The 27,027-nt window shown below is 35.4% G+C and overlaps 1 long non-coding RNA gene across 6 annotated transcripts; it reads left to right on the plus strand.

Moving 5' to 3' along the window:
• The first annotated feature begins 8,985 nt into the window (after positions 1 to 8,985).
• On the plus strand, positions 8,986 to 12,871 carry LOC147567533 (uncharacterized). Of its 6 annotated transcripts, none has more exons than XR_015230787.1 (5): positions 9,023 to 9,116; positions 9,231 to 9,277; positions 12,171 to 12,237; positions 12,343 to 12,489; positions 12,605 to 12,871. It is a non-coding gene; the product is annotated as an uncharacterized LOC147567533 (long non-coding RNA). The 6 variants fall into 6 exon arrangements; XR_015230784.1 differs by lacking the exon at positions 9,023 to 9,116 and adding an exon at positions 10,233 to 10,314 and having other exon boundaries at positions 9,143 to 9,277; XR_015230783.1 differs by lacking the exon at positions 9,231 to 9,277 and having other exon boundaries at positions 8,986 to 9,116; positions 12,327 to 12,489.
• The last annotated feature ends 14,156 nt before the right edge of the window (positions 12,872 to 27,027 follow it).

Consider the following 27,027-nt stretch of genomic DNA (forward strand, 5'->3'; position numbering starts at 1 on the left):
AAGGCAACTATGAACCTTAGTCTATGGGCATTCTATACATATAACTCGTAGGTTAATCCTCGTTGCACATTTATGTTGCAAGTAGTTTAAAGCTAAAGGCAACTATGAACCTTAGAGTATGGGCATTCTATACATATAACCCTCCCCTTGTATGCATTATTCGAGATAATTGTCTTATTTAAATAATTGTCTTATTAAAATTTTGTTAGAAAAATCATGTGGGATAAAATCCGAGGAAGGAAAAAGAGTGCAAGAGTAAAGTTTCAGATTTACGCTGGATACGCAAAATGCTGCCTCGTTAAAATTTCGTCAAAAAAGCCAATGGGGCAAAAACTCTACGAAGGAACAAGATTACAGAAAGTGGATGTCCAGTACTAGTGATGCAGATATCTCTCAGATGATAATAGACTCTTCATGACGAATATCATGCCTTGGACCAATGTAGTCTTACATTATCAGACTATTCGTGCGTCACATTCTAGTGCCTTCTAGTAGCTTTATAAACGTTGTAGTAGGAAGGACTTGGCAAACAAGTTCTCACATGATTGTATCTTTTAGATATCAATCTCATTATTCTTTTGGAAATGATTCGAGTAAACCAGTTTGAGGGAGATGTGCTTAGTTCTACCACCTTTAATCTATCACTTGATGTGAGTAATGCATGTCAAATTATCTTCGTGAATAACTAGGGAGAACTTGTGACTGAAACATGACCACTTAAGCTTCTAATGTGCTCAACAATAGATCTGAGTCATGCACATTATTTTGTGGTATGACAGAGAGAAATAATTTTTGTTGTACGTGTTAGATGAGGTAGCAGGCATACTTTCTTTACTAGATCTCCATGAGTAAGCAATACATCCGCCTGTTTGTTAAATTTCTTTGTGCGGATCAGAGGTATAACCGGCGTCTGTGTATCCCATCAGTTGAGAATTTTGACATAAATTTTTTGAATAAAATAATCTCATGTCAGTTTTTCTAAGATATCGAAGAATTTGCTTTAGTCCGATCCACTGTCTTTTAGTTGTTGCAGAGCTATATCTGGCTATTAGATTCACTACAGAAGCATTGTCAAGTCTAGTACATTGAGCAAAGTAAGATAATGCACCAATAACCCTCAGATATGATACGAAATGGATCTTTCAGAATGTCAAGTGACCTAACCACCATGGGAGTACTAAGTGGATAGAAATTCTCCATGTTAAAGCGCTTCAGGATTTTTTCAGTGTATAATGTTTGACGTATAAGTATGCCGCTTCTACTTGTTTCAGTTTGCAAGGCAAGACAAAATTTTGTTTTCCCGAGATCTTCCATCTAGAATTCTTTATTTAGTTCTGCTGATTTAGAGAGCTCTTCTAGAGTCCCTATAAGGTTGCAACATATACTGCATGAATAGCAAAACTATTGTCTCATTTCTTGATAATTTAGATAGGCAAATGAGATCATTTACATGTTCTTTTTGGTAAGATATCCACTAAGACGACTGTATCACCTCCGTCCAGATTGTTTCAACCCGTATACAACTCGATTAAGTTTTAATGACGCCTTTGGGCAATCTAAATCCTTCAGGTTTTCATATAAATATCTGTATCTAATTTTCCACATTGATACACAGTGACTACGTCCATTAAATTCTTCCCTAGTTCTTCTAGAACAGCTAAACTGTTCAAATATCGAAATCTTATTTCTACCATAACTAGTGAATATGTTTCTTCATAATCAGTCCCTGGTCTCTACAGTAAAACTTGTGCCACAAGTTTAGTTTTATAGCGAATAAGTTCATTGTTTTCATTTCGTTTTCCAATTAATGCCTGTTTAAAACCTACAAGGTTTACATGTTTGGGTGTCAGGACTACATGCCCAAAAGTTTTAAGTTTCGAAAGTGAATCTAATTCTGTTTGGACTGCTTCTTTCTATTTTACCCAACCGTCATTTTTTCGGCATTCATTAATGGAATATTGTTCACAATCATCGTTTTGAATGATAATGTCAGTGACTATTGTCAATGCCAACATTTACAGATATCTCTTCATTTGGAGATAACTTAAGTTCTTCAAGAGCTTCTGCCTATTTTGCGGTTTCATCCACTTATAGTAGTGTATTAGGTGTTTGGTTATGAAAATGTTGTCTCTTTTTGGACATTACTTGTTTGTGGTTGGTATTTCCTCTTTAGGGGAACTGTATCCTTAAAACGGATTGGTAGTCCAAGTTTCACGCGTGTTTTGTGATGGGCCCAAAAATAGGTCTATTCCCGCAAGTATACGGGGTCAAGTTATAGTATTGAAAATAAGATCGAGTATCGTCCCAAGGAATAGGTAGGTAACTTCGGATATTGACGGCGAGTTTAGCCCAATAATCAAAATGTCAATAGCTAACTTAGACTAACACACACGCACACCCCACTTCATAGATTTGATGATTGATATGTAAGAAATAAGAAAACGAATAAAACTAAATAAACTAACTAAGAGAGAGGTAAGAAGATATCTAAGGTTATAAAATCCACCGCATAACTTCACTTTATAAAACAAGCACTTAATTACTTAAATCTCTTTTGTATTTACTCGGGATCCAATATAATGAACTATTTGGATTCCGGATGATGTTCTAGATAAAACAATTTTATAATCACTAATTCTAATTGTCTACCTTATAGAGATTCGGATTGCTAAACTACTATTCATCATCTAAAAAGCATACTCCATCTAACAACTTAACGAAAGTATGAAATATCTAATTATGAGGCATGAGTAATAGAAAGAAAATCCAATCCATATAGATAAACAATCAATAGACATTAAAGCACATCAAAGGATTTAATTAATCAAGAACAAGTATTATAAAGATCCAAAATGGGTTTCATTCACAACCTTAGATTGCTAAATTAACTATACATGGAATCTAGAATAACATTCATTGACATTGTAAAATAAATGAAAATACTAAGAAATTAATGGAAAGAAATCACCAAGAATGCTCAAATTCCATATCCCCATGTATCTCCAATTTGTCCAAGATTTGCTCCATTTATGCTCAAGAATGTTACTCCAAGAAATCCAAGTAATAGTTATTTTATTGCCACCCAAATAAGAAAAAGAAGGAAAAGAAGGAAGAAATTAGATGTAGAAAGAAGTTAGAAAGAAGAGATGAAAGGGGATAAAGATGATGGAAGAATATGGAAGAAAGAAGGAGATGACTATTAATGGTAGAAAGAATAGTGGTAGAGAAGAAAGTAGTAGTATTAGTAGAGAAGATAGAAAAAGAATGGGAAAAATGGATTAGGTTGAAGAAAGAAATAGGTAAGAAGAGGTATGAGAATGGAGAAGAGGGATCTAGAGAAGAGGGATAGAAAGAGGAGAAGGAGATTGAAGAAATAGGTAAAAAGAAATAGGTAAGAAGAGATATTGAGAGGGTTTGCAAGTCTAGGTTTTAATGGAGGAGAAAGAGACTTATTTATAGGTGGGTTAGGGTTTTTGGTGGGTTAAATGGTAAAAAGATTTAAAAGATGGGGTCATTTTAGGAATTAATGGGTTAAATATGAAGAAAGGACAAGTCTGGGCGGCTAGGGTTTAAATGCGGAAGCTACAGTGTAGCCGGATATAACATAATAAAGTGAGACGGTTCAGAAGCCGTTGGATCGTTACGCGCGCGGATCTGGACGGTTTAGACGGAGACACGTGGTCGGGAGCAACCTTATACGCTACTTCGGCAACACGGACAAGGAGTAAAAATGAGCGGATGCACAGGAGCCGTCCGATCTCAAAAAAACGGAAGGGAGAGGCTGAGATTAAAACATGAGATCGGGGCTACCAGGTTAAGTTACGACGCGCTACACTGGATCAATCTCTTTGGGTCATTTCGCTGCTTAGCGGAAACACGGGAATCGCGTATACCAGCCTCCGCTCATCGACACGTGTCCCGCAGAATCCCGCGTGCCCGAATTTCTACCGAATGTATCCCACTTGGTCAACAGTATTTGACCCAACTTTGACCTTGATTTATTCCTCCATCCGGACTCCGATTTGACTTCCGTTTTCTCCTACGAACTCGTCTCGACCTCTACTTTTCAACCACGCACTGACCTTGGCCTAATTACCAGAATGTCCTTGACTCCAAATGACCAAACTACCCTTGCATCTTTTCCTCGTTTTTAACCGTGTTTCACACCTAACTCTGAAAAAAAAACACCTAATCAAGAAAATCAACCATTTTATTATAATAAAAGCTCGAAAAGAACTAACTCGGCTAAATTAAACGACTCAGATGGGGCATTTTCATGACCCATCATTTTGGACGATTCATTTGCTGCAATATTTTTATCTTGTCCTCCAGGGACATCCATCCTTGCTGGACACATTTATTTCATGTGTATATGGTTTTGTCACTCTCGTTGCGTCATTAAATGTGTCAGGTCTTTTATTAGCAATCTCTTCTACATGTAATATCTTTTGTACTTCAACTTCAGATTGATTAGTAAGGGGATCAAAATGAGATATATTTGGCGTAAACAAGATAGTTCCCTATTTGTAACATTTTTTTAGGCAAAGTTACTCTCCCTAACAGAGGGAAGTCCCATCAAAATGACAATTGATGAAGTGTGCAGTGAAATTCTCACCCATCAGGGGTTTGAGATATCGAACAATATATGGTGTATCAAAACCAATATGTATAACCTTTTGGTTCTGAGGCCTAAAATTTGTGCATCGCGGATATGTTATAAGAACATATACAACACATAAAAAAATACGCAATGAGATATGTTTGGTTGCTGGCCTTGGACATATTGCAAAGGTGAGTATTTGCTATTTAATGTGGGATGTAAACGAATTAAGGCTGTAGCATTGAGGATTGCAGGTCCCCTTGCAGTAAAGGTAATTTAGTCCTCAACAACATTGGTCTCGCAATCAGGTGGATATGCTTAATGAATGACTCAACTAGACCATTCTGAGTATGAGAATGAGCCACATGATGTTCTACATTAACTCTAACTGAGAGACAATATGAAACAAAAGTACTTGATATAAATTCTCCTGCTCCATCTAGACGAATCGACTTAATCTAGTAATCAGGAAAGTGAGCTCCTAAACGAATTATTTGAGCCAAATAACTTCGGAAACGCCTGATTCTGAGTTCAGATCAGATTAACACGTGACCGTCAAGTTGATGCATTGGTTAATACCGTAAAATTTAAATGCATGGTCCATATTGCGTGTGTATAGGACCACATATATCACCTTGAATCTTTTTAAAAAATTGGGGGATTCGATATGAACTTTTGTCAGGGATGGGCGAGTAATAAACTGTTCTAATGAACTAACAGTTCAAGTAAACTCCCTGCCTAGCAGAAGCCTCTGGTTTTGTAAAGGGTGTCCCTGAGAGTTTTGTATTGTTCTGTTCATCATGGTAGAGCCTAGGTTCGTAGTCGATCATGCCAAATCTTAAATATATCTGGTCGAGTACAAACCGTCATCAATTAGCTTAGTACCACAAGACAATATTATAGTAGTTCTTCCAAAGACTTTTATAAGGCTTGATGAGTCAGCAATAGTAATTGCATTTCCCTCAAATAGTTGTAAGGTCGATAAATATTTTGTACTTCGAAGTATCGAGTTTGTTGTCCCACTGTCTATTAGACAGATATCTTCATCACATTTAGATATGTTTCTTTCAGAATCCATACCCTTTCATAAAAATGAAGAATATAACATACAGTTCAAGCCACACTATTTTATACACAGACTATTACAATCATAGATAAACTATTATATAATATCTTACAAGTTATTTTAAATATTACAGTATAACACTATAATAACAAGAGTTAATAAACTAATCAGTAAAATTGAACATATCATTTGTATGATCGACTCCTTCAAGGAGATAACCTCCAACACAAAATGGTGTATCAAGCTCTATAAGATTCTTCTCTGGGGCAACTTTAGACTTCAGTGATTTTTGATACATGTCAACCAAATGTTTCACGGTATGATAGGTAAAGAACAATGACCTTCCATACCGGAATGATAAAAAACTTCTTCACGAACTTTGGGTGGGGTATCAGTGATATCCTTTACTTTATCAGACTTTCTTGCTGCAGTATTCTTTGAATTTCGCTATTTTCCACTTCCGGTGGTAAGGGACTTGCCTGTTATTTCTTTCCCATTTGTTTGTGTGGGATGCACGTTTGTGGTTTCTTTTAGAACCACAATCCCTTTATAATTATGTTTTCTTCCATAGTCATCATATAATATTGCATGTGCTTCAGACACAGGTGCAGATCTAGTGGGTTTATATTAATGATAGTGTAATAATAACTGGATGTTTTGTTCATTGACCGGAAGACATGTCAAGGACTGAGAGAATTTGGAGGAACGTTGCTCTCGGTATTGTGACTGAAAGACTATATCCGAGGCATAAACCGTACTCAAGTTTTTTTCAATCGTTTGTGTTTCAGTAATGACATCTCTTCCCACTTTCTGTCGTGAAACAAACTTACAAATTAGAATTGTATGGTCTGACCTAAAAGAGACTCAGGTCATGAATAGGCTCGGCCCATGCACGGTTCGGTTCAAGGCCAAGTGCATTGGGTCGTGCCCAACATGTTCTGGCCGAGACCAGACGCGTCTAGACGCATCTCGGTCTCGATCCAGGCTAAGGACGCGTCGTGGCCATAGGCCTGGACGTTAGCCTAGGCCCAGACGCGTCTGGCCTCAGGCCGGGCCTAATGGGGTGTCTCGGGTCAAGTCCGAGACACTCTAGGCCGTCCCAGACACGTCCGACCCTTGGCCGAAGCCCTTAGGCTATCTCGGTCCTAGACCGAGATGCCTAAAGCATCCCAAACGCTTCCTAGACGTGTCTGGTGGTAATCCATGCATCTCAGACCTAGTCTGAGATGTCCGTGGATTGTCAGGGGCGCGTCCTAGACGCGCCCCAAACTTGGGCACATGCAACCAAGAAGCTTCCTGGTCGCATCTGGAAGCTTCCTGGTTGCGTCCTGGACGCGTTCTGTTCGCGTCCTAGACGCGGCCAGCAACTTCCAAGTTTTAGGAACTTCTAAAACTTGATGTTTCCAAGGTTTTTTGTTCTTTTGTTATTCTCAATAGCTATTGCCCCAACTTTTTAGAAACATCTAAAACCTAAATTTTTCTTTCAATCAATTTCTAAAAATCAATGAAGAACAACTCTTTTGAAAACACTTTTCAATACCGAAATCAATCAAAATCGAATGTTTGAAACTCTTTTCAATCATCAACTTTCAAAATCAATTTGAAACCTTTTAAATCAAATTCAAAATCATCAAATTGAAGCCTAAAACACTTTTAGACATAACTATCTATTTAATTAATCATGGATTAGTCTGAAACTTAGCAAAAATTAGCAATATGCAAGAGGCTTTGACGCCACTGTTGGGTAGTGGTGTCACCTAGTGTTCTAAGAGGAATCTCAGGCATCTCATGTCTAACACTAGTAGGTCCCAAGATCATCATGCATAAGCTAATAATTAACTAAGAGTTTAAGATTACCTTAATCGCTAGTTTTCCCTCAAACCTTTTGAATCGAATGCTAAGACCAAGAGCTCCACGTGTTGCTCCTCTACTCAAGACACCTGAATGATCCACTTGATCTCCTATCTTGTTTCTAGCTAGAACTCTAATGGTGGTTTGATACGAAGAACACCTTCTTCTTTATTGACTAGTTAGATAGCTTGGGAATTAGCTCACTTTCTCTTCGCTACTTGATGTTGTAGAGTAAGAAAGCTTCTTGATAAATTTCACACCATACTCAAGTCCCTAAGAGACATTATATAGAACCCTAATTAGAGTCTCACCCTAATTAGGAGTTTTCTAAATGTCCATTTTGAATAAGATTAAGGAAATAGTAAAAAATAGAAACTAGTTTCTATTTTCCAATTTCCATGAGATGTGGCCGCTCCATGCAAGGGATCTTTTCTAGATCTGGTCGGCCCCTTATGGGCTACCTAATGTGCATGGTCGGCCCACCTATTGAGCCCAAAACACCCTTTTGGTTCCCCGGCCCAAAATCCTTCTTTTTGGGCCTTTTGTGCTATCTTTGCCTAAACTTCTTTTAAGCCTATGAGACATGTTTGTGAGATTCTCCCATGATTACATGTCTCATTCCCACTAGTCATACAATCCGATCAAATAGACATTCTTATGTGCAACCCGATGTAGGATCCGATCGAAGTTAGCCGCGAATTACTTCGTAATTCGACTATCGTAGTTGGTTTCTAGCTAAACAGTACGACCCCTAAATCGTCCGGACTTGATGATCTTCTTCATCAATTGTCCTATCCGAAAAATTGCTCGCATTGCATCTTTGGTCGAAGGACATCTCCTTTAATACAAACATTCTAACTTCAGGTCATCATGTATGCGACGTCTTAAATAACTTAAAGCATGAGCTCGTAGCAATTCATCTGCATTATTCTCTTTGTTAATAGTATTCAGAAGACTTTTATATTATAAATTTGATTTTGCTTCCACGACCCATTCCATGTAACTTTTTCCTGTTATATCCAGAGTTGTAAAATCAAGACTAGCGAGGTTAGACATCTCGAAATAAGATTGAAAATATTATACCTTTCGCCGATGTTGACGTCAAGGAACTGCCAGAGTAACGGCTTAGTTTGTTCGGTCTGAATGGATGAATAAAGTCTAGACTCCTTTGTTGGCCCCAGACTCATGTTGATAACATGTTATAATTTAATGAAAAAAGATGAAAATAAATAATGTGAACACTATGTTATAATTTAACTAACAGAAAAAATAATAATAACTTTCTTGTTATACTATTGAGAGGAAATCTATCTATATAATAAAATAGGTGGATTTGTGCTGACTGGGACAAACCCAGAAATAAATCCAGTCGTCCGTCCCACATCAGCATAGTTCTCAACCATTGGATTAAACCACTCAGATCATTCGATCCCTCTACCATCATCTCTTTCTCAGCGCCTACAACAACATCTCTTCTACTGGACAGACACGTCTCTTCTCTTCTCACGGACATCTCTCTTCACACTTCCCTCCATTAAAACGAAGATTCTTTGCTCCAGAACTTTTTTGGATTTCTTCGTTTGGGAAATCAGGCAGAAGGTTAGTGTTTCATTTTATTCTAAATTGTTTAGTGTTTCTTTGCATTTTGTTTGTCTTCTCTAAATTTTCTAATTTCCTACTGCCCTCCATAAAACCATGAACTATCTGGTTCAGAATTTTTTTAGCTTCCTTCGTTTGCGAATTCGGTCGGCGTCGACAAAGTTAGTATTGTGTTCTTATAAATTTCTTTTTGTTTCTTTCAAATTTGTTACTGTTCTCTGATTTTTTTAATTGGGTACTTCCAGTATGTTTTTCTTTTCGTTTGAGTAGAGCAAGTAAAGCTTGACCAACATAAATTTCGATTGAATTTATATTCATTTTAGCATGTGAAATATCTCATTGATAGCATGTGAAATGAAGTGTTTGGAATGTTTCTTTCAAATTTGTTACTAGTTCTGCTGATGAGGTGTTTGATGAAATATCTCATTGATAGCATGTGAAATGAAGTGTTTGGAATGTTTACATTACTTACTTCAGGTTACACAGCGATCTTTTCTTTTACAATTTTTACATATGCTTTACATTTGCGAAACCATTGAAGTGTTGTGAATGCAAACATTGTACCTAAAATGTAGGTACTGCACAATTTCTACCTAAAGTTGTCTTCTCTCTAGACATCATGCCCAATCTTGTAGGTCACTTTCAATGTAGTTGAATACCTAAAGTTGTCTTCTCTTGGTTAGCCATGGCTTTACTAGAAAACATTAGGATTGTACTGCACAACTTCTACCATTGAATGTGAAATGTCGTGTTGTTTCATATGACGGTAGTTTCTTATTTATTTATTAAACTATGACCAATTTCATTTTATCCTTATGCTATTATATATTTGTTATGAAATTGAATATGAGAGTATGATGAACACTGAAGCCGATAATATACAATACTGAGTAAATGACATTATCATACTTCTAAATATGAGTCAGACCCCTACAACACTGCAACCGATATTCTCTCGTATAATAGTAGTAAGAAATTTATCCCATTTGATAGTAGTGGACCATTTATCCCGAAGATCAACTTAAGAGTTTGTATGCAATTTATCCCATTTGACAGTATTGGACCATTTATGAATTTCCCGTATAATAATAGTACGGAATTTATCCCATTTGACAGTATTGGATCATTTATGAATTTTCCGAAGATCAGCTTGGGAGTTTATATGCAATTACGGAATATGAATGGAGTATATACAATAGTAAGTAAATGTGATGAATGTGATTATTGACAAACCAGACTAAATTGAAGTTATGGTAATTCTAACTATAAAAGAGTGGACTTTGTTTACTTAGTTAGCTAGAAAGTAGGAGTCAGTCCCTTTATAACAAGAATCCTCCTTGGCCTTTGTTTCCACCGTAATTTCACCAAGATTCACTATTGCACGGCGACTCAGTTTTATGTTTGTCTCATGTGATAATAAGTCCTGTACTACTCCATAGCATCTATATCAAATGAGCCAATCCGGTTCTAAGTCATTTTAGTGTGTTTGGTGTTTTTGTGTGCTTGGTTAGTTAGAATATATCAGACGAGTTTATAAGATGGTTTATAGGATGGTACGGTTACGTTTTGCATTTACTTCTTAGAGTATTCTCATATACAACAGAAAAAAGGAATATGCATAGTAGGGCACGCCTTTGTTTCCACCGTAATATGAACTATAAATTGGGTGTCTGAATTCAGTAATATTTGTCCAATTTGTTCTCGGTAATTTTCCCCCTAGGTTAATATTTTGTCAGTATTGTGCTACCTAAGAACATTTTTCCGAGAAGCTCTATTTTCTACTCGGGAAGGGTAAATTCGACCTGCGGTCTCAGTTCCCTTTATAATACGATTACTTCTAAAAAGGTTAAGAAGCCTTTTTCTTTATTTGTTCAAGATTTCAGGGCACGCCGGAAAGGTTAGTATTTTGTTCTTCTCAATTTCCTTTCATTCACCGAAGGATCTGTATTTTCTATTTGGTTTTATTTGGTTGATTACCCATGCTGGAAAATTCATCGTTTACCATTAATAGGAGTTTCTGCTGGATTAGTTCATCGTTCCACCCAGTTGAAGTTCAATATATTTGGTTAGATCCTTGATGAGCATTTAATTAGTTTCAAAATCCACGGAATAGAAAAGAAATAAATACCCAGTTAGAGGTTTGGTTGATTTTTGTGTTCTTGCTCGATGTAGAGTGCCTATGCTGATAAGTGTTTGATGAAATGTCTGTCTCAAATTTAAGAATTGATATTGTAATTATTTAACTATTAAGTTGAGTTCATATGGTGAATATCATGTCTGTTTTGCTTATCTCCTTTATGCGTCCTTTTCTTAGCGTTGTTCTTGAAGTACTCCACATACTTTTTCTAAATAATATGCGAGCATATTAGTGGTTTGATTTACGTCATTTCTAGGAGACTAGAGTTGCTTCTTCGACCTTCGTTATGATTTTATGACAATTTTTTAACCAAGTAATTGTTTCGAGAGAACATGAATTTAGCTGGAGAGACATCATTGAGCAAAACCATAATTTTGAGTCTATTAAATATTTTTTGCTGTCAAAATTGAAATTTGACATTTTTTTTCGGATTGAGACCGTTCAAATCATGACATTGTGGTCCGTAGGCACTTCAAGACTTTTGTTGTGTAGCAAACTACTGCTGCCATCAAGCACAAGGTTTATCGTACACAAATTATCAGGATCAGGGTGGTTGCTAATAGTGTGCTTCTTTTACTAAGGCTGCAGGTTTCCGTGTCACATGCCTATATGTTTTCTTATGCCCGAATTTAAATTCTTTCTAATATGGCATTGCAATCTCCAAATGAAGCAAATATGACAGAACTTCAATACTTTGCTCACCCTATTCTTTATTATGCTTCAATTCTAATGAAACTCGCTTTTAATTAACTTTCAATTGGATGTACAACTAATTCCTCTTGAAAGCCAAAACAAAATTGTTTTTTCCTAGAATCTTAGCTATAGTTCAGTTGCAAGAGCAATATTTTTCTCTAAATGTTGATTGTAGACATTTTTTCCTCTGGAACTTCATTGAAGGGTTAGCTAATTTTTATCAGGATCCTACAAGGAGGTGTCTTCATCCTACCTCATGGGGATCTTGACATAAATTTTCCACCACAGAAGGTTTGTTACTTGATTCGATGATTAGGACATTAATCATATGATAAGATTCGTTAATCAATTTTTCAGTTGCATGACTGATGGGTTAACAGTATACGGTTGCAATAGTTTACAAGTGCAACATGGTTGGAGAGCCTGTAATGCTTACTCGAGTAGTGGACAATATGACGGACAACGTTTGACTAAGTCTTGCAGCAGCAACCAATGTTGCTAATATGGTAATATTGTACTGAACCGCAAGAAGATAAATTTTTGGTAAGTAAGACGTAATTGTATTGATACATCCCTCTGAAACATTACAAATTTATCTTTGCAATTAGGACGTTATCTTATTTCATTTTATCTCTCTGTCATTTTTCAATACGATCAGGTAGCGACTCGGAGGCTCTAGGTGCTGCAACTCTTTGAAGACTGCAAGATCGTGTTGTTGTTACGATTACGCTCAGTCAAGTTATTGGGGTTTTTTTTGTTTCAGGTAGGATAGAGGTATTACAATATATGTCTTTCAAAGATAATTTCATGTTACACATAGCATAGTTTAATGCAATAAGATGTATATTTCAGTGGATTCTATTTGAGAAATTAATTTTAGATATACCTTACCAACTACTGTTCTATAAGAAATTTGATATACGCATAGGAATTATCGTACTGCAACTATATAATGAACTACATTTCTTTTAGTAGACATTTATATTAAAGGTTACATGATATTTAATTGCAATTGTGATTTAACGTTTTTAGTAGTAACAACTAATTAGACCCTAAAAAGCAACTTAGGTAAAAAGAAAAGAAAATATGTTCAAAGCCAACAAGTGATTTACAAACAAAATAAAAATGAAATCTTTTTTAACAAAATCAATAATTAGGTTCATTCTGTTTTAGTATCTTGTTTTTGAAAAATTGTTTTAATACAATACCAAAATTGTGGTCGAATTCAAATTTCTTGAAGACGGTCGTAGATTCAGCTTAAAGAGAAAAAATTGTAAAAACCTTTTCAAATGTAGCTTGAAGTGCTAATGTCAAGAAATAAAGATTTTAGTCCTTTGGCCGGTGTATGCTTTGCTTTAGGTTTCGAATATCTATGATATTATATAATCTATATTTGAAATCTAATTTGTCATTTTTAATTTGTTCTGATGTGGTTGGTAGTCATTATGTTGTCCCTGTCCCTGGTAACGTTACGTGGGTATTGTGGTTTAGCATGCCTTGCTTGAGTGATGGGGGTTATCACATATATATTGCCATGTGGGGTTTCTCGGGATGATGAGTATGTGATTCTTCAGTCCATCCGCTTGAATTTGCTTTACAGAAATTTGACTATAAATACCCCCAATTATTCGGGTGTCATAAACTATTTGAATAAGTGTTGAACAAGTTTTAGGATGAGAAGATTATTAGTATTTTTATGTTATGCTAACTTATTAGGGTTTAGTGTAATTTTCTTTTGACAAAATAGATGTTGTTTGCATCTTAAATTTTTTCTGTAAATATTGATTTCAATGTAACCTCTTAATGAAATTGATGGGTGTTTTTGTTTAAAGAACTAACTTATATAAAATTCGCAATGTATAAAATGGATCATTATGTTGAAAGGGAGAGAAGAGAAGGTATCAAGGATATCTTAATAGAGGAGAGGCAACTAAAGCAAAAATGTCCTTGGTCCTTGCTGACAAATTTGCACCATGTGGTCCTTAATAAATTGTCCGTGCCGGAGGCACGGGCTATACCCTAGTTACGGTATATAATACAAGAAAAATGAGGTTATATATAGAAAAAAAATGAGGAGGTGAAAGGGTGGTTTAAAGAATTGCCTTTTGTCAGCCAAATCCTTCCTAAACCGCATGTTCAAAATTTTTCTAAACCTCCCATTATTAAACTCATCACAAAGCATTCAGATGCCACTACATAAATTTAATTGTACGTAGGTTAATCGTTATTGCACATTCAAGCGATAAGTTATTTAAAGCTAAAGGCACCCATGAACCTTAGTCCATGGGCTGCCAATACATATAACAAGCAAATATTTCATTATTATTATTATTCAAGTAAAAGAAATATACAAAGACTAAAATACTTTCATGTAACTAGTTATTTAATTTTTTTCTTTAAATTGTAAATAAATATAATTTTTTTATTAAATGTCGAATTTCGATAAAATTTATCTATTTGGAGAAGATTTTTCATTAGCTTTAGAATTGGAATAAATTTTAATTTTTTTTTCAAAAAAGAAACTCTTCCGTTTTTATGAAAACAGGTTTCAAAATTTAAATTGCAAATTGGGTTTCAAAATTTAATTGCAAATTAGGTTTGCAAGATGTAAATTGTAAACTTGATTTGCAAGCTTTGCAGAATATAATCTCGATTGGTAGATCTTGCAAACTCAAGTTGTAGATCTTGCAAACTCGATTTGTAAATTTTGTAAACTCGTTTTGCAGATCAAGAACAAAAAAAACTAAAGTTTCTTCTTCGTCAAATCTGAAAAATTTCTTCTTCTTCTTCTTCTTCAATCAATGTTACCCAATTAGATGTAAACACTACCTGGACCAGTTAGAACAAGAGAGAAATAAATTCATAATGACATCACCAATTACAAAGAATTCATAAATAACTTCATAACATATTAAGGGAAAAATCGAAATTAGAGTTTGTTCTTTATTTCTTTTCATTCTAAAGTCTAGTGGTTGCTGAATGCAAAACAAAACAGAAGTATAAAGATTTTCCTCAATGTTAGATTATACAGGACTCACTATATTTTGTACTTTTGAGGATCGATAAGCCAAATGAAGAGCTGTAATCTACAAAATGCCACCCTGTTCTATAAATATATAAAATGATTTAAGCACGTCGCAGCTAAAAGTACCCAACCAAAATGCTATAAGTGGGCAGGGACATTAGCAGGAAACCCAACAATTATAAATTCTATAGGCGTCGGAATGTTTATATATACTCAACCGTGAACCTTTCCATTGGACCCGATCTTAGTCGACTTGCTCTCTCTAAGAGGATCTCCAATTCAACACTCAAATTGAAACACTCAGAGTGCCACGTAGGATGTTTTGAGGTTTTTTGTAAAAAAACTCTCTCCAATGTAACACTCAATGTGGATCTCAAAATGACGCGGCATCATTTTTGAGATATCTCAAGAAGGAAGTCAACATTTGAGATTTCTTTTGAGGATCTCAATTGGCCACTCAATATTAGAAACTAATCTAACCATCTAGGAAATGACACCTAAGTTATTTTTAAGTTTTTAGAGTGTTGCATTGGAGATATCTTTTGAATTAAGGATCTCAACATTGACATCTAGGAAAGAGAAACTTAATTGAGCTTTGACACATAGGACAATTTGAGTTTTTTTTAGTTTTTCATTGGAGATGCTCTAACCAAGTTATTCATGGCTTCTCAACCTCTCTGACTCATCTTCTTTCTAAATTATCTGAGAAAGATCTAAAGTTAAAGAAGATCTGAAGTTCCTTTTTATGACTTAAGGAAGAAATCTATGGAGAAATTGGGTGTTATAGAGTTGAAGATAATCTAAATCGATTTTAGTTGATGTATAAGGTATTTGAAGCTCAAATCTGCTTACAATCTCATCTAGGGCTTTCCAGCTTGAAATGAGTTCAACAGAGTTATAATCTGTAGTGCCCCTACCTAAGTAGTGGGTGTAAATAGCAATAGGCATGTAAATTTTTTTTTTTTTCCAAAACCCTACTTACCCACCAGACTTTTATTCTTTTTCTTCTCAACCAGCCGTGAGTTTTAGAGAGGGAGAGGTATTGGGTTTCTAGTGAGAGAAAGTTAAAGAAGAAGAAAAAGGAGAAGAAGGGATCGAAGACAACCAAACTACTCGATTCTCTTGGCGATTAAGGTAGGCTTCCATCTCTCTATGGCTTCAATAGTCATTTTTATAGAGAAACCTAGGCAACTAGATGACACTATAAACCCTAGAACTTGGTATTACTTGAACATAGAATAGTGATCTTGAAACAAATATATGCATTAGAAGTAGTAGATTTATCACTTCTACAAAACCAAACTTTAGGTCACTTTGAATCCCATCTATGTGTTAAATTTGAAGTAAATTTTACTTAATGATATAGTTGATGAAGTATACAATCTTGATCAACATTCTCATGCTACATTCATGTACTACGATAATAATTAGGGCTAAAACCCCTTTATTTGCGATGATTTTAACATATAACTCTTATAATTAGATGTCTCTCACTAATATGCAATATGCTTTATGTAGATACATGAACATGTGTTTGAATTCAATATGATATGAAAATTGTAAGCTATTATCCTACATAGTTCACTACTTGCAAAACGTTATCGCTATGAAACTAGTAGGTCATAATGTATTAGTGAATATGATTTTGATTTTTGTATGTTGTGGTGTGATGCTATTATGTGTGTGTGATGTGATGAAGTTGGTGGAGGGTTGTAAGAGTTTTGTGGTCGGTTCGACCCTCTCTACCTGATGTTTATTGCGATGACTGACGGGTTCGCATGGTAAAGGCGTACGGAGGTACGACCTTGGTGTGGAGTGCATGGGGTCGACGTTAACACAAGGGTAGCCTTGTGGACCACACTCTTATGCAGCAGGGGTTATAGGGAGGGTTCAGATGAAAGATCTGATTTCCTTTGTGGACACCAACTTATTATATCGCTTTTGGTTGTTTGTTATAAATGTGGTTTACTTTATTATAACGGTCACAACTCGAATACTATATTTGAACACCTTTATATGTTATGGAGTCGTCTATTTGTTTTGGTAACTTTTGAAATTGTCTATTAAGGCTTCAGGGGTTTCAAAATCTACTTCTTGGGGTCTGACCCAACCTATTATTTTCTTCAAGACAAGGAAATCGGGAATTGCCACCTGCTCGAGTCGTAGTTAGCCCTTGAAGGAGTTTTCTTAGCAGTCTTCCTATTTTATTTAGGGAGTTATTTGGAGTTGCATCTCATAAGTACTTGTTTTTGCTCTTATTTGATCTTGTCCGACATATATGTCAATGATTTAGATACATCATGCGAGTTTTGAAAACTTGGTAAAGTTTCGTTAGTTGATTTATTGTTACTTTTGAGCTTCATGTTCGATGCTATTTGTGTCTTTGATGAATATTTCGTCTATGTTCACTCTTTTCCTTTACTTGTTTATCATTAATTGAACCATGTATTTAATATCCATGGGTTTCTAACTCTTCCACTGGGATAGAGGATGAAACCCTAACAAGAGTATTTGAATTCTAGTATCATATTTATTTTATTATCTCTTTTAATGTGCCTTAATGTTTCATAATTAGTCGTACTTCGGTTAGTCTAATAAACTAACAACTTGGATTTGAATTGCAATATATTTTAAGTGAAGTGGGTTATGGGTTTAGTTAATTGAGAAAGGTCTTTTATTGTTTTATCTTCCGAAAATTGAAGATTGATTTCTAACAATTTTTGAGTTATCAAAGAGGGATAATAATTTCAATTAGATATTATATTTGAATGTGATTGTTAGTGGTGAATTCCAATATCCTAGATTTACCAAGTTATAGTTTTTCATCACAACTTTATTTTGTTTTAAAAGTTTCAATTTTTAGTTTTCCAAATATCTTCTCTAAAATCAATTGTCCACTTTCCTAGTTTGTTAGTTAATTTTAGGTTTAGGTTTAATTCCAAACAAATCCTCGTGGGATCGACTTCGTAATACTTGCAATATTCGCATACGGTTCGTGCACTTGCGAGTTTTAATTTAGTCTAGTTAGCCTAATATTTAGGTTCACTAGATTTCACATCAAGTTTTTGGTGCCGCTGCCGGGGATGTGTTTTTAGGAATTGTTTCTAAATTTGGAATTGATTTTTAAACTATTAGTTTAGGAATTCATTTGCTTTAAAAAAAATATAATAACAAAAATTTATTTTGTGTCTAGTTGTTTTTTTAGGAGCTTTCTAAATTCTGGTTATTTGTGATTGTTTCAGATTTAGCAAGAGGTGAAGAAAAAAAGAAAAAAAAAGAAGCCTCAGAATCAAACACTTGAGGAAAGAGTGGTCTGGGTCGTCTGCAAAGGTCGTCGCCCGTCTGGAACGGGAGGTAACTTTTCTGATCACCCACGAATCTCCTGTCAGTGGGTAATTGTGTGAATTCGTGTGCCTAATTGTTTTGCCAAACTATTTAGTGTAAGCATTCTAGTAAGGGCACAAACCCAGTTACAAGATAGGAGTCGGATTTCATCACCGAACTCTTGCCCAATTAGGAAACAACATACGCGATCCTAAGCCTCGTTAAAAATTAAAATATGATTTAGATAGTGACCCTAGGGTATCGAGCTCATAGATACTTCTTAAACAACTCTGGAACTCGATTTTTATTTGGGCATTCTCAGAGGAAAACGTGTTAGGCAATTCTTGTCAAAAAGCCTGCCTCGAGAAGAGGAAACGTTGCCGAATGAAGACGGTTATTTTTAGCTTTCATAGCTGGCTGTCTTCCTGGAGAATTGTTTACCGTTTACTTTGATCGAGTAACCCTTATAACAGTCATAGTTCAAGTGTTGTGGCGAAGTAGGAGCTGTCTAGATTATTAGGCAAATCTGACAAACCATTCACTAAATCTACGTCTAATAACTTGTTGCTAGATTCTGGTTAGGTTGCTTGGTGGAGTCAGCTTGATTGTGTTTGTTTCCTTAGGATCTTCATAGTGAATCCTTGGTTTTCGAAAAAAATAAAAATAAAAATAAAAATAAAAATAAAAATAAAGCATTAATGGAAGGGTTCTGTCCAGACTGCTTGAGAGATTTGGAAGAGAGATTGACAATAGTAGAGTTGCGGGAAAGACTATCACGGTTAGAATTGGAGAAGATATCACAAGTCAAAATAATTTTGATCGATCATGTTATCAAAGTCATAACGTTGGTAATCATTGGAATTATCATCAACCGCAACAAGGTTGTGTCCCTCAGTTAAGAGATGTCAATAATTATCAACGTTTTAGCAATCAAAATTATTTTGAGAGTCCGATGACCGATGTCTACGGTGTTGAAAGTTATTGGGATCATTATCAACCTCAAGGAGGTTGCAGACCACAGTTTGAGTATCCCAATAATTATTCACATATGCAGTATAATCAAGAGTTTAGTGATCCACATTTATGTCAGCCGCTTCATCAAAATTTTGAGCAAGCCGATGGTTTTTCATCCCAAATTTCATCTTCATTGCAACAAAGTCTTAGGGACCTGACTAAGAGTACACAAGAGTTTACTCAATTCGCAAATGCATACTTGGCAAGTAGGGCACAAAATGAGTCAAGTTCCTCACCACATTATGAAAATGACCCACTGATTTCTAAATCGTCATCCCATATTTTACTAGAACAGAGTTGTAGAGTTCTTTCTCAAAGCACAATAGAGTATAATCAATACACGGAAGAACCCCAAGAGTATAATCAAATAGAATTTAGGGAAATGATGGATATAAATTCACAAGACTGGAATACAATAGGTGAGGAATGTCATGACAGTATAGTGTATGCCACACATTGTGATAATAATTATAGTGTTTCTTTTCTTTTCTTTGAGTCACCATGGTCTGGCTGAAGACACTAAAGTTAACGCTAACTGGGAGGCAACCCATCCACTTAGTAGGTTTAGGGGCACCAATATATGGTAATATCCTTCCTTTCACCCTTTTATTTATTTTTACATCTCTCTTTGTCCAATTTTAGAACATTGAGGACAATGTTCGGTTTAAGTTTGGGGATGGGGGAACAAACATTTGTCCTTTATTTCAAAATGCAAGAGGGTTAAAAATTCAAAATTCTTGAGTCGATAGAATTATGTGAAGCTCATTGAGGAATTTTAGCTTGTTAATAGCTCTAGATCTTAGTTGTTATACTATCCTTGTCCAAAGATTTTGTCACGAATTTCGAGCCTTAAGGTTATTTGTTACCTAGCCATATGAGTACTATATAGGTAATGAGTTAGCACTACTAAGAGAACTAGACTAATCATTAGTGGAGAGTGGAGAGAGGATTTCTGAGCCTTTCAATGTCCTTCGAGTGATCTCTTCTGCATAAACTCCGAGTAGAATGAAGAGCTACTCAACCTCGTAATTTTTAGAAAACTCATTTGATCTCGTGAGTTAAATTCTCCAACCACTTAGGGTGTCATCAAGAATGCGAATAAACCTCATTCTTGTAGTCTGAGAAACTAGATTAACAGTCCATAGTAGAGGATAACAAATCATATCACCATACCACTTATTCCAAAAGAATTCTGAGAGGAAGACAATCAATAAAGGAAAGGAAGAAGCAGTGAAGATCTTCGATAAAAAGGTTGTTGAAAAAAAAAAAAAAGTAAAGAAGGGTTAAAAGCAGAAAAAGACGAAAAAGAAGAAATTTTCAAAGGAGTAAAGTTCCGATGATATTAAAGAGTCTATATCCTCAGAAAACCTACAATTCCATTTTACCATCATATCTGTTATCTCTAAGACGGTACAGTTAGATAGTTGATCAGGTGAGAAGATGAGTGAGCTTCCCCATCCTTAGTAAAGTGGTTGAATTCCTTCCATGAGATCGTCTCTTTGAAATTTTAGTCCTTAAAATCATGTGTTGAGTCTGATGGGCCTAGAAAGTTTCCTAAATAGGTCACCACCTGCAAGTATACGGGCGTCAAGTGATAATTCCGGTAAGTCCGGTTCGTTCCTCAGAGACTAGTTAAGCTTATTCTAAAACTAGGAAGTAATAAGATTTTCCAAATGTTTTGATTTTGGTTTTGGTTTTAAAATAAAATATATAAAATATTAAAACAAATAAAAAGATGAACTCAAATGGGGGGGGGGGGGGGGGGGGGGGGGGGGGGGGGAAGTCTAGGGGTTTCGGAATCTACCACATAAAATCATCTTTGGAACAAATAGTTAACTAGTCAATTCTCCCTTTTTTATAACTCGGAAATTCAGATAATGAACTATCTTAATTCCGGAAGATGTTTTCGTTTAAACCCAATAATCTATAACAATGTAATTGTTTATTTCGAAAAACAAATCTCTAAACTATTGTTTATCAATCAATAAGCATATATCATCAAAGAATCTAATCTAAGCATGATATATCAAATTTAAAAGTATAAACAATGAAAAGAAAATCAATTCTACAAATTAAAACAATTTCAACTTTGAATCACAATCAAAAGAATTAACAAAATAATAATATGTCTCTATAGGTTCAAGTATGAGTTTCATCCTAAAACACTAGATGGAGAGAGTTAGCTATTCATGAAATTAAACTAATAAATATGAAGAATTAAGAGAAAAGAATTTAACTTTTTTTGCTGATTTTCTCTATTGCAGCCAAACGCACCCCTAAGGAAAATAATTTTCTCGTCTTCTCGGAAAATTATTTTCCAGCAATGTTGGAAAGCCAAACAGGGTCTTCTCCTTCACCAAAACTTCTCTTTCTTTACTGTTTCTCTCTCTCTTTTATTTCAATCAAAACCAAATAACAAGAAGAAGATTTTTATTAGATAAATATTTACAAGATGATTCTCTCTTTCTCTCTCTACAACTCACTCTCTGTTTTCATCTCCATTTCACTCACTCTCTATTTTTTTTTCTCTCTCTCTCTCTCACAAAAAGAAAAGACAATACAGAGGAAGAAGAAGATAATAGATGGTATGGTCTTCTGTTCCAGCCGAGCTACTCTCTCTCTCTCTCTCTCTCTCTCTAATATATCTATTTAAGTTGAGCTCAAAGAGAGGAGATGATCCCCCTCCAATCCGAGATACCTCAATCAGTTCTTCCTCTTTGTTTCTTATAGCCCGAAAAGAAAGAAAAATGGAAACCCGGCTCTTCTATGATCAGAGAGGATATCTCTCTCTATCCAATCTTCAATCAAATATTTCCTTCTCTCTTCGAATCATCTTTAGTCGAATCTCTCTTATCTTGTTTCTTCATTGAGTCGAATCCCACTCTCTTTATCAATCCAGCCACACTCAATCATCCTTTCTTTGTTTACTGTAAATAACAAAAGTGTAGAGACGAGAGAAAGAAATATCTTCTCTCGGTTTAATCATCCCTCTAGTTTGCCAATCAAATATTTAGGTCTCTGGTTTATCTTCTTCAATTATCCCTCACGGTTCCTCTGTCAATTTTCTAAATCTTTCCAATTCTCGGTTTATAAGAGCAGAGAAGAAATCTCTTTCTCTCTCTAGATTTCTTTCTATTTATAATATCTTAGCCGAATCTCTCTAAATCTCTCACTTATCTTCTTTCTCTAACAATTTCTCCCCATCTCTAATCACGTATCTTTCTCTCTCTACTGTTAAGTGCGAGAGATACGGTTTTGTTAGATAAAGTTTAGAAAAGGAAAAAGATTAATGGTTCCCAAATTTTTGGGATCAAATTACCCACTTATCACGGACTAGGGGAGCAGCATGAAACAAGATCAAACGATGATGCCACGTGTCTAGGAGGAACATCCACCGTTAGGCTGCACGGGCCTATCGTGGAAAATCGAAACCGGCACACAGGATCAGCAGGCCACGGTTTCCCTTGTGCGCTTGAATTTGGTCTGGAGAAAATCCCGCTCACGTCCAGATTGCTCCGCGTACCACATCCGATTCCCGCCACGTGTCATCCGGTTGATTAGGTCGACCCTCTTTCGCTCCAAATCTTTGACTTAAGCTAACTTGCTTATCCGGACTCCGATTCGATTTCCGCTTTCGCCGATAGATTCGTATTGGACTCTACTTTCACATGAGCACTAATATTTACCAGAATACCCTTGTCATTAAAATGACCAAAATGCCCCTCAAGTATGTCTTTATCACGATGTTTTTGCATCGAACTCCGTAAATGAGATATGAGAAAGAAAATCAAACAAATCATCAGAGTAACCGCTCGAACTGGACTAACTAACCCGAGTTAAGAGATTCAAATGGGACATTTTCATGTCTCATCAGAGTTCTTTTTTCATATTCATACTCACACATGCGAATAAACCATTCTGAGTGATTTTTATTTCTAAGTGTATGTCCGTGAGGCTGAAGTCGAGGCGAAATGTATTAGGAAAGGGATTGAAGTTTTGTTTTCTCAGAACTGAAACGGTGCTCATATAGCCTAGCAACAGATACTTTGAGTCTAGATTACTAGTGAGAAAATTGTAGTACTTGAATAGTGTCTCAAACTTTGATCTTCTTCTATTGGCTTTCTAAAGTCTGACGTTGGGTGAACTAGTTCTATTTTGACTCCTCTTTAACTCTAAATAGTTTGAACCCTATTGTATTTTGAAATATGATTTTGTGGGTATATTCACTGGAAACCCTCACGAGACACAACTCGTCCACTAGGGGAAACCTAGGGGTTTAACGGCTTGTTGCACGTGCTAAGTGCAATTGCGATGCCTGAGAAAGTGAGTTAGGATTTTATTTTTCTTTTCTTAGTATAGTATTTTTCTGTTTTGCTCGGGGACTAGCAAAATATAAGTTTGGGGATGTTTGATGAGTATGTAAAGTACTCTATTTTTGGGGTTTTATTTTATAGTCTTTACGTATAAATTGTGGTAAATATTTAAAGTTACATGGTTCTCGCAGGAATTCTCAAAAATACAAGGAAGCTATTAATTGGACGAAGTTGGCGAAAATATATATTTGGTCTTGGATTGTATGGAAGATTGAATGAATAGTTCAAAGTTGATATAGGGGGATTTTGCAGTCAGTTAGATTATAGGGGCCAATTCTGGATTTCGAGGGATTGAAATTTGAATTAAGTAGAAATGACATTGCTTCCCACGTGAATGAGAATTATGGTAAGACGTCATCGTGACGTCACCGTGACATCACCGTGACATCATCAACAATTTTTTTGGCAGTTCCTAAATTTTAAATACCGCCATGCAGTCATGCACAAGGGCAGTCGGTTTGAGAAATTATAAAAGGCAACCAATATCAATGAAGAAAAACACAACCCCCACACACTAGTGAAAAGAGCAAGTTTAGAGGAGCAACATTAGAGATAAATTAGCTTCTTTGGGTGCATGAATTTGGGAGATTCAAGGGATATATCGAAGACAAGTTTTGGAGAAAGACGAGAGGAACAGGCTTCGTCAATTTCAATTCGGTTTTATATACTTCACTCTTTTCCTTTACTTGTTTATCATTAATTGAACCATGTATTTAATATTCATGGGTTTCTAACTCTTCCACTAGGATAGAGTATGAAACCCTAACAAGAGTATTTGAATTCTAGTATCATATTTATTTTATTATCTCTTTTAATGTGCCTTAATGTTTCATAATTAATCGTACTTCGGTTAGTCTAATAAACTAACAACTTGGATTTGAATTGCAATATATTTTAAGTGAAGTGGGTTATGGATTTAGTTAATTGAGAAAGGTCTTTTATTGTTTTATCTTCCGAAAATTGAAGATTGATTTCTACAATTTTTGAGTTATCAAAGAGGGATAATAATTTCAATTAGATATTAGATTCGAATGTGATTGTTAGTGGTGAATTCCAATATCCTAGATTTACCAACTTATAGTTTTTCATCACAACTTTATTTTGTTTTCTAAGTTTCAATTTTTAGTTTTCCAAATATCTTCTCTAAAATCATTTGTCCACTTTCCTAGTTTGTTAGTTAATTTTAGGTTTAGGTTTAATTCCAAACAAATACTCGTGGGATCGACTTCGTAATACTTGCCATATTCACATACGGTTCGTGCACTTGCGAGTTTTAATTTAGTCTAGTTAGCCTATTATTTAGGTTCACTAGATTTCACATCAATCCGTGAAAGAAAATATTAAACCAGAATATTGAAAAATTATTGGTTTTCTTTCCTCTGAAGTGGAAAATATCATGTCGCAAGCTGTTCATCTTGACAAATCATTAACTGATCAAGAAATTTCTAGGTTAAAAAATGAGATCTTGAAATATAGTATGAGAAATCTTGTTTCTTGAGATGAATCTTATCTTATCCAAGGGTTTGAGCTAGTTTATGCTGATATTATGAATAGAGTTATTGATGTTACGGACTTAAGGTTTTTGGTAAGGAAATGAATGGAATGATTAAGAATATGGAAAGATATGTAACTGCAACATCAAATATTTGTATGAATGAATTAGAACGGGCGTCGAAGAAATTTTAGCAAACCCAACATGAAGAAACTTGTCGAACATTCGAACATAAATTATAACACAACATAACATAAAGGCGTAAATTAATGTAAAAACTAATTATAGTACATTAATTATATCCCAAATACATTATACATTATGCATAAATTCGTTAAATCATAATACATTAATTTTGTCGGGCGTAAATTAATTCGTGTTAGGCATCTTAGGGATACATCGTTGTGGAACAAAACTTACCATAAAGTTATACTGTTATTGGCAAAAACTATTTGTACAATTTATGCTAGAATCAGTTGCGGTTACCCATCTTAGCTGATTGGGTGCTTATAGAGAGTACAGGTCGATAATCATTGACCAGAGTCAAGAAAAGCCCGTTCTGCTTATAGCATTTCGGGCGGGTGCTTTTAGCAGCATCCATCATCAAAATTTCAAGAAATGTTGGAATCATAAAGCACTCAGTACCCGGCAAATAACACACACACACTAAAATATTATTGAAGACTATTCAAACTTGTCAAATAACATATGTTATGTGAGTGAAAATGTTATACACATACATGTAAAAAATCACTTTCCATCCCAATAATGCCTAACATATCAAAACCACCAAAAACGAGCAGATCACTATTGAAGGAAAAATGCATATAAGTAGGATTAATATCAATGTATAAAATGTGGAGTCAGTATTGGCAGGCCGATCGCCTAAACAACATGAAATACATGAAAACTCCAGTATGATCATAAGATCTAAGACTACTAGAATCAATTGTCGCGTACATTTCATTTCCAGAATGGAACCAAGTATATTTACAAAGAAGAATTTTTCGACCAAGAAGAAGAACAAGAAGGAAAAACTTTAAAAAATTATGGGAGTTTGAAAGAGAAAGAGAAAGAGAAAGAGAGAGAGAAAGAGAGTTTTCATTTGGAAAGGTACTAGGTTCCCACCGCTCCCGCCCTCTTGGCTACCACTGTTGTGGTTTATTACGTCCTGATTTTACGAGTAAAACGTCTTCGAGCATTCTCCGAGTGTGCGTGTACGTGGGATCTATGATCACGCCGTTGACATCACGTTGGGTCGAGCTTACCCAAGAAGTGTATGAACAGTGGTTCTCATTTTCACACCTTTTGGTGTCATGCGTTTACTTGTCATTCGATATCAGTACGTGATTTCGGAAGGTACCCCATATTGTCTGAAAATGGGCATCATTGTGCATGCCCTTCTTGGGTAAGCTCGACCGAACGTGGTGTCAACGACGTGATCATAGATCCCACGGTACACGTACACTCGGAGAAGCTCGAAAGCATTTTACTCATAAAACCAGGACGTAATAAACCACAACGGCGTTAGCCAAGAGGGATCTACTGCGCCTGTAGGGCGCGGTGGGAACCTATTTTCCATGTATTTCAAGGTGGAAATCTAGTTTTCAGTTATTTCATCGTAAAAAAAAAATTAAAATTATAATGAAATTGAAAGGGAGAACTAAAGTTTTACCTACCAACCACAACAAAACTAATAATCTTTTGTTAATTCCAAGTGAAATTTAAAAAAAAAAAAATCTTAAGTAATATCTCAATGTTGAATCATCACAATAAAATTTCTGGATAGACGATGTTTGTCATAGCACATGCATTTTCATCTTTGGAAACAATATATTCAATCTAGTAGCAGC

The sequence above is a fragment of the Eschscholzia californica genome, unplaced genomic scaffold, assembly GCF_041429995.1.
Source record: "Eschscholzia californica isolate CP2 unplaced genomic scaffold, dmEscCali1.0.p SCAF_1, whole genome shotgun sequence".
In the NCBI taxonomy this organism is placed as follows: domain Eukaryota; kingdom Viridiplantae; phylum Streptophyta; class Magnoliopsida; order Ranunculales; family Papaveraceae; genus Eschscholzia; species Eschscholzia californica.